The 16,057-nt window shown below is 47.0% G+C and overlaps 1 protein-coding gene across 2 annotated transcripts in view; it reads right to left on the bottom strand.

Moving 5' to 3' along the window:
- The window catches only part of Bcar3 (BCAR3 adaptor protein, NSP family member), a 111,198-nt gene that overhangs the window by 29,866 nt on the left and 65,275 nt on the right, over positions 1-16,057 (bottom strand). The window lies entirely within an intron of this gene.

Here is a 16,057-nt window from a genome sequence, read left to right as displayed (position 1 = left end):
CTTGTCTGGAGGAGAAGGAGATAGAGGCCTGGTATAGAGCCCAGCTATCGATCATGCCAACCACAACTAAGTTGGGCTCAACCTCCTAACAAAAGGACGTTACTCGGTTCTGGACTAAGTCCTGTAGCTTCATTCCAGGAGCCAAAACCATCCACAATCCTATAGGACGAAGGCAGGGGCAGGCGGGACCCATACCATCTACCCCATGGTTTTCCTAACTTTAAACAGAGTTAGTAACTCCTAGAGCAAAGTCACCCTCTAGCCCAAATCCATGTGCAACTTAGCATCCGAGTCCTATCGTCAACATAGAGTCTGAGATGAGATGCAAAGAGCTGATGTCTGAGCATCTGGAGAAGGTAGGTGAGACCCACAGTTGTCCACCTAAACTGGAGGCTGGCTATAAAATTCATAAATCACTATAAAGTGATGCTTTTGGGGGAATCTGAGTCTAGTTTCTTTCTCATCATCTTTCTCATCATTAGCATTTTGTTGTTGCTGTTTGAGATGAGATTAATGCTGCCCAGGCTGATGTGGAATCATGTAGCTAAGGGTGGATTTGTCTACCTGGACTTCCTGCCTCTGCCTCCCAAGTGCTGGGGTTACAGGCATATGCCACCACGTGTGGCTTTGTCACTATGTCTCGATATTAAGAGCTGTTACAGCAGTGTTTCACAGCTTGGGCCAGTTGACCACCTCCATGCAGAGGCCCACAGTAATTCTGAACAGCTGTGCGGTCTTGGGCAAGTGACGTTAATTCTTTGTGGAACCTTGGGTTCCTTGTCTGCTAAGCGGGGATAATATGGCACATGATGTTAATAAGGACCAAATGAGTGGGTATCTGTAAGGACTTGGAACGCACTCTAGCAGGGGAATCGGCGCTAATGTTAGCTGTCATTATAATTACATCCAGACGCTATTAATCTAGGCCTGTAAAATAAGAGCAGACTCAGTACCGAGGGTCTGGTGCAGGAGGCAGAGAGAGGCTGGGGTTTGGGAAGAAAGCAGATAGGGAAAGGAACTTCTCTCTCCTAGGCTTCTTCAGTCCTCTTGAGAGAACTCAATAACAGTTTCCTCAGCCAGAACTGATACCAGCTGTCTGGGCATGGCTCTGAAAACCACGGCCATCCCTCTAACTATAGAAAGAGTGTTTCTGTAACTTGTCTTACAAGTCTGGTCTGAACAAGCTGTAGTAGCCAGAGCCCAGGAAATGTTGGAAAAGGGATTCTGGAGGCTCAGGGCCAGCTCCTAGAATGTGATGGGGACCCCCATTACTGTGGAAACCCATATTTCAACAGCTCTCCAAGGAAGAAAAAAAAAGCTAATCTAACTCGGGAGGAGTGGGACCCTGGGTTTCCTGTGTGAGCACCTGAGCCTACAGTTCACATTAAGTACAAGAATGGGCCTGGACGTGCAGACAGCGGGAATTCCTAGGCCAGCAGCGGAGGGACAGTAGGGGGCATCTATTAGAGTCCCCCAGAGGATGCACCAGACTCTCATTTGCATGAAGGAGACAGGAGACTCTGAGAAAGATGGCATCGGCATTACCATTAATATTTGCTTAAGTCTACCCCAGGCTGCAAGGAGAGCTTCCCACTCCTGAAGGGTGTGACACTGTACAGATCACTAAGAACTAACATTCATGCCGAAGGGAACATGGAACAGCAAGCAGGGATGGCGGCTCCAGAGGGGCACATTCTTTGGGAAGACCACACACACACACACACAGTTCAACGCCACCAAGCTCTGGGGATAGACACACTGCCTAGCCATCCAACCCCGCCTTTTCCCGATCTGCAGCCTGGGTGAGTTACTTTGCCTCTTTGTCTTCGAGTTTTCTCCTCTGTCAAAATGAGAAACACTGTGGCCCAGGGCTGTTCTCAGACAGTTTCACTGGGGTTTGGGCGGGGTGAGGGAAGGGCTGGAGCAGCAGAACTGAATCACGAAGAGTAAGGCATCATAGCTAGGGGAAATAATGAGTCGCTGGGAACAATGGCCTGGAGGTTTGGGTCGGGAGACACAGGACAGAAACCTGCAAAGGTGTAAGTGTGGGTGTGATACACACCTGTGTCTCCAGCACCTCACCCCTACCGCCAGTCCCCTCCTCCCACCCTTGCTTCCATCTTCACTACAGGCATATGGTAGGAAACGTCTTCCTGGCCACCACTGGCCTGGGAGAGGGCCCCTCACCCATCCTGGAAGAAGATACTCTAACCCATTCTGGTAAAAATATCATGAGACTTGTAGCCTGGTGGTTACTTCACCCCACCATGTTTTCTCTCTTATTTGTTGGTAGGGTGGGGGTGTTTTTCCAGAAGGACCAATGTGGCTTAGACGATGAAACCAGCACTCAAAAGGAAGAGGAACAAGGGATGGCTGAGGCCTCTGTAACACGCAAGTCTCTAAGCACAAATCCTGTGACTTAGCTGGTATGAGCTGGGTCTCATGGCTGTTCTAATTGAGGAAGCCCAGAAACAGACACAAGGGACCTGGCACAGGAAGCTGAGGGTCAGATCTTCCTTCTGAGGATAATGTCACTGAAAATGACACGCAAAGCTGCTTTTGAGGTATGAGTGGACTGCAGTGGGCAGAACTCCGGGTGGAGCAGTGCTCCGAGCCACAAGGCCAGTGCAGTCATTTGAAATGTGCTGAAGGTTCAAGACTCCATTTCCACTCCTTACAGGGAGTAGCTGACTCAGAAAGAATCACTCATTCCTGACCCCTGGCATCTCCTCTGACCTCATTCCCCAAATGGCCCTCAGAACCACCTTTTGTTGACGGAAAACAATTCCCAATGCTGTCTCCTACAACGCCCCCACGTGCTCCCCATTTGAACTTAACTCTCCTTCTAAGACCTCTGCAGTAGCCACTTTCTATGATTTTCTACCTCCTGGCTTCACCTCTACAACTGGCCACCCACAATGCCACAGGACTCTATATCACTCTTCTGCCAAGAGATTTTAGTCACAGTTGCACCCAGCTAAGGCGAGATCCAGAATGTTTTTCTGCTTACGCCCTAATTAATGGGCTTCTAACACAAAGAATTCTCTGGCTCCTGCCCATGAGGACCAGGGGCCCACACCCCACCCTGCCCCAACCCATTCTTCTAACAGCTCCACAAACTGAAGCCATACACTGACCCTGCTAACCTTCTGACCTTGTCGGGAGACCCAGACCACAAAAGGACCATGAATACTGAGGATAGAGGACTTAAGGGCGGGGAAGAAGGTTATGAGTGACAATTGGGGTCTCAGAGCCCACAAGTTTGTATAAAATCCTCAGGCTCTCATTAGTCTATGAGTTGTCAAGGCCTGGGAAATACTGGACTTGTTCCCAAGGGCTCACGGCCACCTACAGAGAAAGCCAAGCTTTTTCCACCACAAAGACCCAAACTAACTTGCTATAAAGTCCTCATGCATGGACCCTGTTCTATGGCTCTGAATATGTTGTCCTGTGTCCTCCTCTGTGTCTCGGTAGTGTGGATGGAAAGACAGACAGACCTGGAGAGGTGCTGACTCTGTAGCCTGGCTGGGGACTGGAAAGCAGCCAGAGGGGAGCCAGACAAGGTATAGGATGGGTCTGAAGCTTAAGCTAACGATCTGAGAGGAGTCTACTCAAAGACTGCAGGCAGCTGTATGAAAGGCCTCAGGATATTTGGTCTTTAGGGAATATGGTCATCAGGCCTTCTTCGCCGCTGAGTCCCAGAGCCTTGCCCAGTGCCTCACACACAGCTGTGCCTTTCTGCCAGACACTTTCTGCCAGAGACAGAATCACGCCCATCAGCTCACCTGCCACGTGGTAGCTTTTTCCTTCCTTCCTTCCTTCCTTCCTTCCTTCCTTCCTTCCTCTCTCTCTCTCTCTCTCTCTCTCTCTCTCTCTCTCTCTCTTTCTTTCTTTCTTTCTTTCTTTCTTTCTTTCTTTCTCTCACTACTGAGTGTAGAGAAGAGAGTTTGCAGGCTGGTCAAAGACGAATAACCTTAGGCACATTCTGACTTTTTCTCTGGCACTCAGGGATGAGAGTTCACCTCTCACAGAACAACCTAATACTCACGAAGAACTCAGTTCCATAAGTGGCATGGGTAGGCACTTGCTCAAACCAAGGTGATCCTTGGCACTGAATGTGAAAAGTTTCTTTTTACCATAAAACGTAGAACATAAAACTATGAATAAAATCTACCAGGAAGTTTTAGAGATCTGGCCCTTAAGAGATTATTAAAATGTTTTTTTTTTTTAATTACGTGAATTCTGTAGGAGTCAGAGGACAACTTGGTCCCTCCGTTCACTGTGTGGGTTTCTGGAGACCAAACTCAAGTTGTCAGGCTTGGCAGCAAGCACCTTCACCCAGTGAGCCATCTCTCTGGCCTCCGAGAAAATTAGTTCTAATGGAATTAAAGAATAAAAACCAGCTGTTGCACAACATAACCTCTACTTATGCACAACTTTATTTAGTCTATTTGTTCAAGTTCAAAGCCAGCAATTCCTGGGGCTTGGTCGGGGGCGAGGGTCAGTAACCATTCTCTCTATTCGGATGAAGCTGGCCACTCGTGGAAGGCATGCTCGGAGATGAGCACCCTGACTCTCAGGTTTCAACCTTAATGTGTGCGTACAGTTGGCCCCAGGTGTCTGGTAAGGGCGCAGATACACGGGTGGCAGAGCCTCACAACTGAGAGCGCCTTTACTAGATTGTGCCTTCTCCTGACCTTGAACATTTAGTTGGTCAAAAGAAGAGGAAAGAAGAGAAAAGAGAAAAATCTTACTGAATTTTCACAAACAAGATAGATTTTTGGCCATTCAATTTATGATCAAGGCTGAAAGCTAAGTTACTAGAAACAAAGGAGAAGGGATTATGTGCATGCAGGGAAAGTTGGGGGTGGGGGGCGAGAAAGAGGGGAGGGAAGAGGGGCAGGAAGAGAGGTGAAGACCAGGAAAAGCACAAGCAGGCAGGCGGCTGGACTCTTCTCTTTTCAGTGTCTGGCCACAACACCCAGAATGCCATCAAAGATCTCACACAAAAGCTTCCTTTCTTCTGCCTTGGAACAGTTTATTAGATTAAGGGAGCCATCAACAACAGGAGAGGCCTCTTATCAAGTTGTACCAAACAACTCCATAGGCCATTTTTTGTTGTTGTTGTTTTTTGTTTGTTTTTTTTTTTAAAGAAATCATACACAGAAATTATGCTCACAAATTTATAAGTCTGACTGGAGTTCTGGCTCATCATGTAAAACTGGTCTAATTTCAAAGTGAAATCTGTCTTCCTGGAGCTCAGAGAGGAATCCTCGGGCCTGGTGGATGCTGGACTGGGCCACATAAACTGGGGCAAGGCAGAGATTCAAGATGACAGACTCATCTCAGATCCTCTGAACTCTGACAAGACCCAATGTGACATGGAACAAAAATGTCACTATCCCTGATAAATGTCTCAAACAAATGGAAAAAAGCTCGAACTTCCATGAAAGTGTGACTTGACTAGCCAGCCCACAAATCGCTCTGAAATATGCTGATTTTTGAAATCATCTTAGGAGAACTCCACCAAAACATGATGTTCCTTGTAGAATTCAGAAACCCAGCTCTCTAGAACCCCTTTCCTTTGTTGAATTTCAAACTGGCCAAGTTTAAAGCCAAATTCCAAAGCGTACACGTAAATGACTCAGTCGTGAGCTTAGCGTCTAACAGCTGAGCTGTCTCTCCAGCCCCATAAATGACTTAAAGACCCAGATGGTATTTTACAATCAAAACCGTGCCTGAATGGGTCATAAACTCCCCTAAACAAATACATCTCAACTACTTCCACAACTCTTAAAAAGATCTAGATCTACAGATTCCAGGACTGGTCGTTTTCAGTTCAAGCCTTTGGATGTGTCCATCTGCAATAGAACGGAGAGCCATCTGTGGACCCCGGCTGCCTCTGAGGTTTATCTAAATGTGCTTTATTGTAATTCAGCAGGGCTCAGAGGGGATAGGTCATCACTGATGACTTGAGTTCCAACGTGGTAGGAGAGAACTGACCTCTCCCCAAGTTGCCCTCTGATCTCCACTCATGTGCCATGGTATGTACACGCCTACTGCCCGCCCTCCAAGGAAATAAAGATCCAAAGATAAACCATGAAAGTGGTAAGTCAACCACGCCTACTTTTGAACCAGGTGCACAGATACAGCCTCTAGGCCCAGAGAAGTTCCCTATGTTCATAATGGTGGGCAATGCCAAAGCTCTTACTTAAATCAACAGTTAACTCTGAAAAGAAAAACTCAAAGAGAAAAAAGAGCTCATTCAAATTCTACTTCTCTGTTTAGGACAGAAAGCCCCTAAGCATCCCACCTCCTTTAGCCCGGTGGGCACATAAGCTTGGCTTATGGTTCAAAATGCGGACAGTACAGTGCCAGTGTGTTGAAGCAGGTACTGGTCCTACAGCCAGGGCAGATTTGTCTATTAACAGCAACTGTTGCCTGGAAGATAGCTTTGGAGGGCCTTAAGGAAAGGGTGCCTATTATAGCTTACCCAGGACACTCTATGAGCATGTCCCGGTGGCCCTGTCACACTCCAAGTGCTGGTCACCCCCGCCTTACTTAGGTCCCCTACTTTTGCGCCTCTCCTTCGGATGCTCCCTTTATAGCTCTGTAATTCAGCCTCCATAAGCAGCTTCATGCACGCCACCCTGCAGGCTACAACTGTACAGAAGCAAACAGGTCACTTTAAAACAGTTTGGTAGTCTTCAGCCCTCTGCCTTCATCCAAACCCAGGCCCCAGAGTGTGCCTGCTAGTCCTGCTGTCTTCCTACCTAGATTTGAGAGAGACGCATGCCTGGAAGTGGTCACTGCCTCTTTGAGGAGACGAGGCATTTGAAAAATGGTCAACGGTACTGCAGACGCCCCCCGGAGTCTCTGTTTTATGAGATTGGTTTCTGGTCTCTCTGAGAAAGGGATCAGTATGGAAAAGACTCGTTTTAGCAACTCACTTTCGTTAATGTGCTGCTAACATTGAAGCACCTTGGCATCACTCTCTCTCTTCTGAATCCCCAAAAATCTCATCTTGGACAAATCCTGCAGAGACAGGCTCTTCCCATTCCCCGTGTGGTAATTCAGACGATGCAATCCATCATCCCACAGAGCAGATTCCCACTCCAGTGCCATTAAAAACTGATTTGCAGTTTTCAGCTAAATTAAGATGCTTCGCTTTCCTCCTGTACTCGACTTTCCCTTTCTCAGACGCACGGTGATTACGAGGGCCATCAGATGTTCTCGCAGACAGGAAAACCATCAAAACCCCAGAGAGCCCCAAGTCCAAGAGATTTCATTTTATTCATTACCCAAACTTATCAAACTCTTATCAAAAGAGGCTCAGACGCCATGAATAGGAATTAGGAAAGAGACGCTCTCCGGAGCTCTTCTCTGCTTGTCAGAGCTTCTGAGAATCACCCATTAAAATTCCGCTCCCGTGTGTGGACGAAAGGGACTAATTTAATTGCAATTTTTTCGGATTGGCATTTTGAAGTAGAGCACCCTGCAAGCAGGAACTTAATCCTACATCCAAACTAATTACATTAGAGTCCCTCTGATCGGAGCCCACGGCTCCCTTTGATGCCAGACTGCCTCTGCCTTTCATTCACATCCATCCTCTGGGCAAGGTCTCCTCTCTGCGTTCCCACCCTGCCGGATCAGGAAGCTATTGCTCTAGCTGCTCATTTTATTTTGATGAAACACCAAGGGACTGAAAAGCTCTTCCTTGCCCCCCTTTTTCTTTTCAAACTGAAGGAGACTGATTTCAGACTGAAGACTGGGGCAGCTAAGCTTTAGAAAATGCACTAAACCCAAAAGAGACAAGCACGGCTTATTTCTTCCATGCACTGGGAAAAACTGAATTCATCGGCTCTAAGATCTCCTTCCACTTTGGTCCCTAAAGGTGGACCAATTGTGTGGCTTACTTTTGACGAAGTATTATGGGCTACGGAGAGCTAGGGTCCGAGGTGGTGGTGTCTCACCTTTCTCTATTAACCAATAAATAACTAGATTTTTCAATAGGCTGAAACATAGTGCCCTGCTCCAGTCAGCAGGGTGGACCTTCTACATACATTAAATTTAGATGGTGATTCCAGGAGCAGCCTGAAGTGGAGTGGACACCCGAATCTCCCTGTGAGGCAGCCCTGCATTCTGACTCCCACTGAGAGATCCAGCGTCACATTTATGGTCAGAGGTCACTTAATCATATGACGGACCGATGACAAAATGGGCTTGAGATAAAAACTGAGTACCAGTTCGGCCTACAAACCAACTCTAAATCATTTTGGCCTCTTTCACCATGCCCTCTAGAGACTTCCATAATAACCTCTCCCTCATACAGGGTTGGTGCATATGATGAAAGAGACAGTAAAAGTGAGACATCAATCACTAATCAGAGAGATTTGCATTAGAAATAGCAGTTCCCAGTAAAGATCTACAGAGGAACAAAAAAGTGCTGGGTTGGGGTGGACAGCGTGACACAAGGATCCAGGTGACCAGAACCCGGAGCAGAAGATCTAAGCCAGAACTTTTGATCAGTGGTAATTCAACCTCATTGATTCAACATCTTAATGTAAATTATAAATGATTTGGAACATAGGCTTTTAACCAAAATAGATGTCCTATTTGTCCTTCAATAAGGAATGTCAGAAAATCAAAATCAATTTAATTCTAACACCATCCTTTTCTTGATTCACCTTGAATGGAGTGTTTGATGAATCAGTGAAAAGTATCACCATTGTGATAGAGGTGATTAGATGTAATTAGAAGCAAAACTGAGCCAACGCAGAAAGAGGAAGGGGGGGGGGTTCCGATGGTCTTCTATTATCGGATATGGAATGAATGACTCCGATGGTCTTCTATTATCGGATATGGAATGAATGACTTTCAAACTCTTTCTCCAAAATAGCACTATGATGAACCCTGCTCTGGGATAGGACACACTATGTCCGTGCTGAGCACATAGTAGGCTTTCAGGAAAACCAAATTATTACTCACAAGATGGGTCTAGGCCCAATGGCAACTCCACTACTTTCACTGATCACTTAAAGGTGTGTGTCTCCCAGGGGAGCTCCGGCCACTTGACACCCACAACCCTTGTTTAATGAAGCATTTTAAAGACATAAACACTGCACTAGATGTTGTGAAAAGAAACAGAGAAATGGGATTTGTGCTGTTCGAGTGGACAAGACAGGTAATATAATGCAGCTAAGATCACATGGAGCCCCACAACATGCCGGGGCGCTAAGTGCTCATGAGAGTAGTTGTGTATCACGAGAGGAAGCATGCTTGTGTTCCATGCTTTGCTCAGACGTAATTAGTGAAGGTTGTCTGACATCTAGAATGAAAGTCATCCAAAGTAGCTATAAAGACTACAACTGGAAATGCTTAGCCTATCCAAAACACTTAGGGAACCGTGAGAGCAGCTGGAAGCTCCTGAGAGTTCCTGGGGCTGGTACATCACAAGATGACAGGTCAAATATTCTTGACTTAACTCCCCAGAAACCCTTCCAGATTTTCTCTTCCCCTTGTTTCTAGGTGTCCATTTACATCAGCTCCTGCATCCTCAGAATAGACCTGCTCACAATCTGGAGGGGGGACTGTGTATTGGGCAGTCAGAATTCCCACCTCACCAAAACCAGGAATATGTTGAAGCTGCAGAGATTTTTTTTTTTTTTTTGAGCCAAACAAGATGGGACCCTGTAGAATCTAGCACTTAGATTTATCCCAATGTGGGAATGCACCACCTCCTCTAGAAATGTCAACGTTCTGTGAAGGCTTAGGAGACCAGTTGGAAAGCCACTGAGGGAGTCTGGCAGGAGATAACGAGGCCTGAATTAACACAGTGGCAGCGGAAACAGAAGGGAAGAAACCAACAAGAGCTATGTTTAGGTGGTGAAACCTTAGTGGGTGATTGCATGTAGAAAGTGAATAAGGAAAGAGGTATAAGTATCCTGAAAGGATGCGTGAGTCACCCAGGGTTGAAACACAAGAGTGAGGCTAACAGGTTTGTGGAAGAAGGCAGAGAGGCTGGGGTTCTGCTGTGACATCTAAATAGGGTTCTTCACTGGGCCATGGGGCACTGTGGAGATGGGCTGACTAGATAATAATACAACATGGGGAGCCTCCATGTATTATAAGAGCCCATCTCAGCTCCCACCTCAGAAATGGAAGACAGCATGAGAAGAGAGCTGGGGACGCTGGTTTTTAAGAGGCAAACCAGAAAGAAACCCAAGTGGACATTGTGAGACTGGCTAAGAAGGGCCCAGATCAAGGAGGGCTCCGGCTCCTGGAGGTTGGCAGAGAAGAGCTGCGGGAAGAAATAACTGTCACTGTCAAGTGCTGCAGGGAGTTCCAATCAGATCAGTTAGAGAGAAACCCCTGGATTTGATCACATACAGGCCATTGGTAAAAGAGGGCCGGGTGGCTTCTGTGTGGAGGTAATGATAGTTTTTAGAATAGAGAAGATCAGAGCTTATTTCTAAGCTAGGAGACAGTAGAGGAGGCAGTATGATCTCCTAGGGAGAGGAGGAAACACGGGATAGGAGCATAGGTGACAGGGCAGCCCTGCGTCAGGAACAGGGGACTTCATCCTCACAAGCGGCAGGAATGAAGTGAGGCGTGGGAAGAGCTGGAATTTGAGGGGACAGTGTGATGGAAGGGAGGCAGGCAACATCTTGCAGGGTGGTTGACGGCTACTTCCACGAAAGAAACCATATTTTGATGTGGGTAGCATCAGTGTGAACTGAGCCAAGGACACAGAACTGATGGAAGGCAGGAGGGGCCCCACGCACTGTGACCACCTTCAAACCTTCATCCGACTCCTCATCCCAGCTGCTCAGGGGTATGTGTGTCCTTCAGCTTCCCAGCATACAAGCCTGCGTGCTCCACCATCCCCCCAACTTTTCTCCACCCTCCCCGATCTGATCTCCTCCTTTTCACTCAATGTTTTAGACTGACATTTTTCTGCCTCTCGTGTGTGCTCCTACAATTATCTCTTCTGGGAAGGTCTCTGGCTGGGGCTAGCATTAAAGGCCTCTAGGATGTCACAATAAGCTGTGTTGGGGTATCCTCCTTCTCTCTTCCTTTCTTCACATCTACCATAGGTACAGAGAGAAATGGCGGTGTAGCCATGTCCCAGTGTCCATAGAGATGCTCCTTCTAGGTGAGACTCCTACCCTCCTTGTCCCCAGTGCACTCTAGGTCTCGATGCAATGGGTATGTGGGGCTGGAAGGGACCCATGAGCTCAGGGTAGGAGCTTGCAGATGGCTCCTCCAGTCCCTTAAAGAGAAGCCAGGATCCGGAATAGTCATTCCTTTACGTGTAACCATCATTATAAAATACACGTAACTGTAGTAGAAACCAGAAAAGAAATTCTTAGTCACAAAAATTAACATACTGATTAAAGGTTTCATGAGCTAGACAGTAAGTCGGCACATTCTTGTGACCAGAGCCAGAGAGGAACAATAGCTCCTGGGGCTATGACAGTTGATGACTGAGATGCCACTGTGGCATCCAACCCTATGACACATTTCTTTCCTTTTAGCTAAAAGGTACTGGGTCATCCTCAGCCATGTCTTTAACCCTAGTGGCAGGGCCCAAGGCTCTGCCATGCCTGTCCTGGTGACCTCTAACCCACCCAAGCCATGGCAGAGAAGCCTGTCCACTGTTCTAACCTGAGTCTTAGTTCTTAGAACTTCTGCTAAAAGTTCTAGGCTGACGTTCTTTCCCTGAATGCATACACGCATACACACACACACACACACACACACACACACCAACTTTGCAATCCAGCAAGTGCTGAATCTACAGGCAGTTTCTGAGAGTCCCAACCCTGCCCCTGATCCCCTTTTGGTTTCTCCAACAAAAGAAGTCTTTGGCTGGACTCTAAGCTGTGAAGTTGGTCAGGGAGCTCAGGGATACAGTCTCTGTCAGCCACGTCCTGATATTGAAGCCAGATCCCCACAGCTCTCAGATGCCAATGGAATGCACTTAAAGGGCTCTTTTCACAAAGAAGCTATGCTGGGCTTTTTAGTTTAGGGCCTGGAGGCAATGAATGAGCAACTAACCCCCACCAGGAGGAGGGGCTGAGTCTCTTGGAAAGATTCTTCCATATGGCTTTTCCCACCTTTTGCTGACAGTGTGTCTGCACCCATACAAAGGCAACTGGGCCACTGCCATTGCCAGGATTTGTCACTTATAACATAGGCCAAAGGAGCAGGTACAGGGAACATGGGTGGGACCTTCCCTCCACCACACTCTTCACAGGAGAAAGGCAGTTTCTAATGAAACCAAGTGCCAAAGACCTGACACAGGGTGGATTCAACAAGCTCTAAATCTCCTCCCCCACCCCCCCTTGGGGGTTGGGGCGGAGACAAAAGAATGTCAATCCAAATAAAACACCCTAACACAGTTCAAGATCTTTTTGCTATATGGTAGCCCTTAATGACTGCAGAGACAGCTCAATCCTAGCATGGAAGAATCTACTTGTGAGTCTTCCTAAGTGTGGCAGCTCATGGGAGGGACTGAATCAAGCCTTTCTGCTCCATTTATCCACATACTTTCTGTATCCCACCTTTTTGTTTGTGCCGTTTGGGTCAGGCAGCATTTCAATACATGTATGGAAGTTTCTCTCTCTCAGATTTCTCCAATACAATCACACCGCCCTTCCCTAGGGATGAGATGCTTGTCTGATGAGGAATTTCAGCTCTTTCTTCCCCCTCCTCCATCCTTTCCCCTCCCCCTTCCTCTCCCTCCCTTTCATACACACACACAGAGACAGACACACAGACACAGACACACACATATCAATAATCAGAGACAGAAGGACCAGAAGTAATGGGAACCCACTACCAGCCTCCAAAATCAGGTCATTCATGGGGTTTTTTGTTTGTTTGTTTTTTGGTTTTTTGTTTGTTTGTTTGTTTTTGTTTTTTTTAGAAATGGTTTTTCTTTTTTTTCTCTTTTGGATTTTCATGACAGGGTTTCTCTGTATAGCCCTGGCTGTCCTGGAACTCACTTTGTAGACCAGGCTGGCCTCGAACTCAGAAATCCGCCTGCCTCTGCCTCCCGAGTGCTGGGATCAAAAGCGTGCGCCACCACGCCCGGCTTCCGCTTCGTTCATCCTCTCTTAACCAAAGTCCTTCTGCAGCTTCCTAAGGGACGTAGTGTGCTATTTGCTGCTGCCTGGCTCCCTGCCCATACCTGGCTGTCATGTCTAGGTTTTTGTGGCTACCCCTTCCTCTACCCAGAATGTCATTTCCTCTCAGGATACCCTCTACTAACTCTTCTAAGCTAAGCCTGTCTCCCGAGGAAGTGCTCCACTGCTCAGACTATACCAGGCCTGCTCCTTCGCGGAGAGCCAAGGCATCTTTTACCAAATCACTGGCAAAAGAGGCTTCCTTTCAGCTGGTCAAGATACACCTGACCAGCACTGCAGCACAGCAGTCCAAACGGATTGAAACCTTCCTCCGAGTAAGGACTGGGTCCTAACTACCAGGGCCGGAGCAGCTGGCAAAGGCAAGACACACAAAGGTACCACGATCAATTACTGCTTAGCTGAACTAAGGACGCAAGCAGGATAAAAAGCCAGTGCGGAGATGTGCGAGCACTGAACTCCTAGCAGAGCAGCTCAGAGCTGGAGCTGCTCATGCTCATGGCCGTTTCCTGCCCTGTTATGAACTGAGCCTCTCTCTGTGTGAGCATTCTGCTCTGACTAAGCCTGGCTTCTGCTAACATCTTTTATACTTTGAGCTAGGAAGGAAGTCTACTCTCCCAGACTGGAACGCCTTCCCCATCCCATCCTCTTCTTCATCCACCTAAATCCTGAGTCACTAAAAATATCTTTTTTTAAAAAAAAAAGAATTATCTCCTCTAAACACACACACACATCCCATGCACCCAACACCACCCCCTTGAAATCTTTCCCAACTACAATGTAAAATGAAGTATTAATGTACATGAAAGAATCCTGGTTCAGACTCCAAGTCTCCTAATATGGCTTTGTAGAAAGAATATTAGGTACATGCTTAGAACATCTGGCTTCCCTTCCTGGTGGCCGACAGATTGATTGCAGTTGAGGTTGCTTCTGAGGCTCAGCCTCTACTCTATGGAAAACGTAAACTATCACACTCTGCCCCGTTTGTAGAACTTACTCTGAGGAAGCAACCCATGAATCATTAAGACGTTGGAAAGACCATTGCAGATGTAACCAAATGACATTATCATCTAGCATTCTTGTGGCGAATCTTTTGAACTTGGGAATTACACCTCAATTGAATGGGCATGGGTGGGGCTCCAAAATTCAAGGACTTTTAAATTTGGAGTGTGCCTTTTTGATCTCAATGATCTGGAATCTCTTTGGTACCAGATTTCCTCCACTGGATCCTTTTGCTTCAGCAAAAGGCTTTTTTAAAATGCAGGCTGAAGAGTCCCTGTCTCTTCTGAAATGGGCACCTACTATGAACTGCTTTGGGATGTTAGAGTTGTGATACTGAGTGTGGCTGGAACATCTCTTAATGGGGACCAGCAATGTATGTTCAACGCTGATCATTCTCTCTGCTTTGACCTCCCATATCATTCCTTCCCAGAGTCTCCGTATACAAATCCATGAGGCTCCTAACTACATGCTAAATTCAGTGAGACCTCTGCAAGTAAGATATTCCCAGAGTGCAATTGTGTGATTGGTCTCCTATGCAACCAAGGAACCTTCATATTTTTAGTTTTCTTCCCATACAACCAACACTATTAATAACCCTCTGCTTTCTCCTGAGATGATATGGATTAGACCAAATGGAAAGTTACCATGGCTACCGCAGTGTTATTTTGGGTATGAGAAATTCACACCAAGGGAAACAGCATACATGGTCAAACTGGAACAGCATTTCCGCCTTGTTATCAAAGCAATCAATCCCAATTTAATTTTGAAATTCTAATTGCAACAGAAGCTAATTATGAGCAGCATGACTTGAACCCCCTAATTAAAGTGAAGGTCAATAAAAGGAGTCTGTGTTATCGTTGGGGTAACACTGGTACCACAAAGAAGGACGTACAAGCAGATTTCCTCCCTAGGTAACCAGCTAAGCAAAACAAAACAGGAAAACTCATCTGGAGGGTCCATCTGGGAGCCATAGGAAGGGACTGGAAAGTGTGTGAACAGGTCAGAGCCTTTCTTCCTGTTATAAAGAGCTTCAGCATAACTGGGTGGGGTGGGAAACCTGGACAGAAGGGACGCCATTTCTACTAAGAAGTGTCCACTGATTGCCTATGGTGGGGAGGTAGGACAGATGGACCAACTTAGCCCACTCTGTGGTCCCTTCTGGGTACACTTTGGGAACATCCAAACAGCTCACTGGGACCCAGACATCCATGCGTTGATTTCTTTTATACCAAATGCTAAGTTCATCCTGAATTAACAGCAATTGGCTCACGGATGGATTTCTATTTGAGGGAGAACTTACTGCCAATCCCCGAAGTGTATGAAGTCCTTTGGGACCTTCCCAGTCTATCTTTGTCAACTCAAAAATACTGTTAATGGCATGACATCATCTACCCCATTCCAGAACAGTCCATATTTAGGTCGAAAACCACAGCACCCGCTGGGCTCTGGGGTAACACAGAGCTCCGCAGTAAGTCAAGGAGGACCATGTTCAACCCGCACCTCGGTGCTCTCCTCAAAAGCTCTGGGCAGAGCGGCACGGAAATCAATTTGCAGGGTAGCTGAGAGGTAACTCCGAACACTGAAACCAGGCAGCAGAGCCAGAGGAAATCTACTCACATCTCATCCACTGTGTGTGTTTCTACGGTTGGGTCTTTCTCCCTGTAATAGGTCACTTTCCCAAGGTTTAGCTTTTGTGTAGCAAGAAGGAAACAGAGTGTCATAGCCCCACTGTGGCTTCTCAGTCCCCTGGGAAGAGGCATCTCGGCTTCAGGGTGGGATTCCTGAAGAGCTTTGACTCTCCAATTTCCCTGGAATAACTGAGGTCTGCAGTTATTCCGGAGCTGGTGGGGGTCTTCCCAAGGCTGACAGATCTCCAGATTGGTGAAAGCCTGTGTTCATACTAATTG

This window comes from Mus caroli, chromosome 3 (genome assembly GCF_900094665.2).
Source record: "Mus caroli chromosome 3, CAROLI_EIJ_v1.1, whole genome shotgun sequence".
In the NCBI taxonomy this organism is placed as follows: domain Eukaryota; kingdom Metazoa; phylum Chordata; class Mammalia; order Rodentia; family Muridae; genus Mus; species Mus caroli.
Note: the sequence above shows the minus strand (reverse complement) of the source record. Positions and strands in the feature narration are given on the sequence as shown.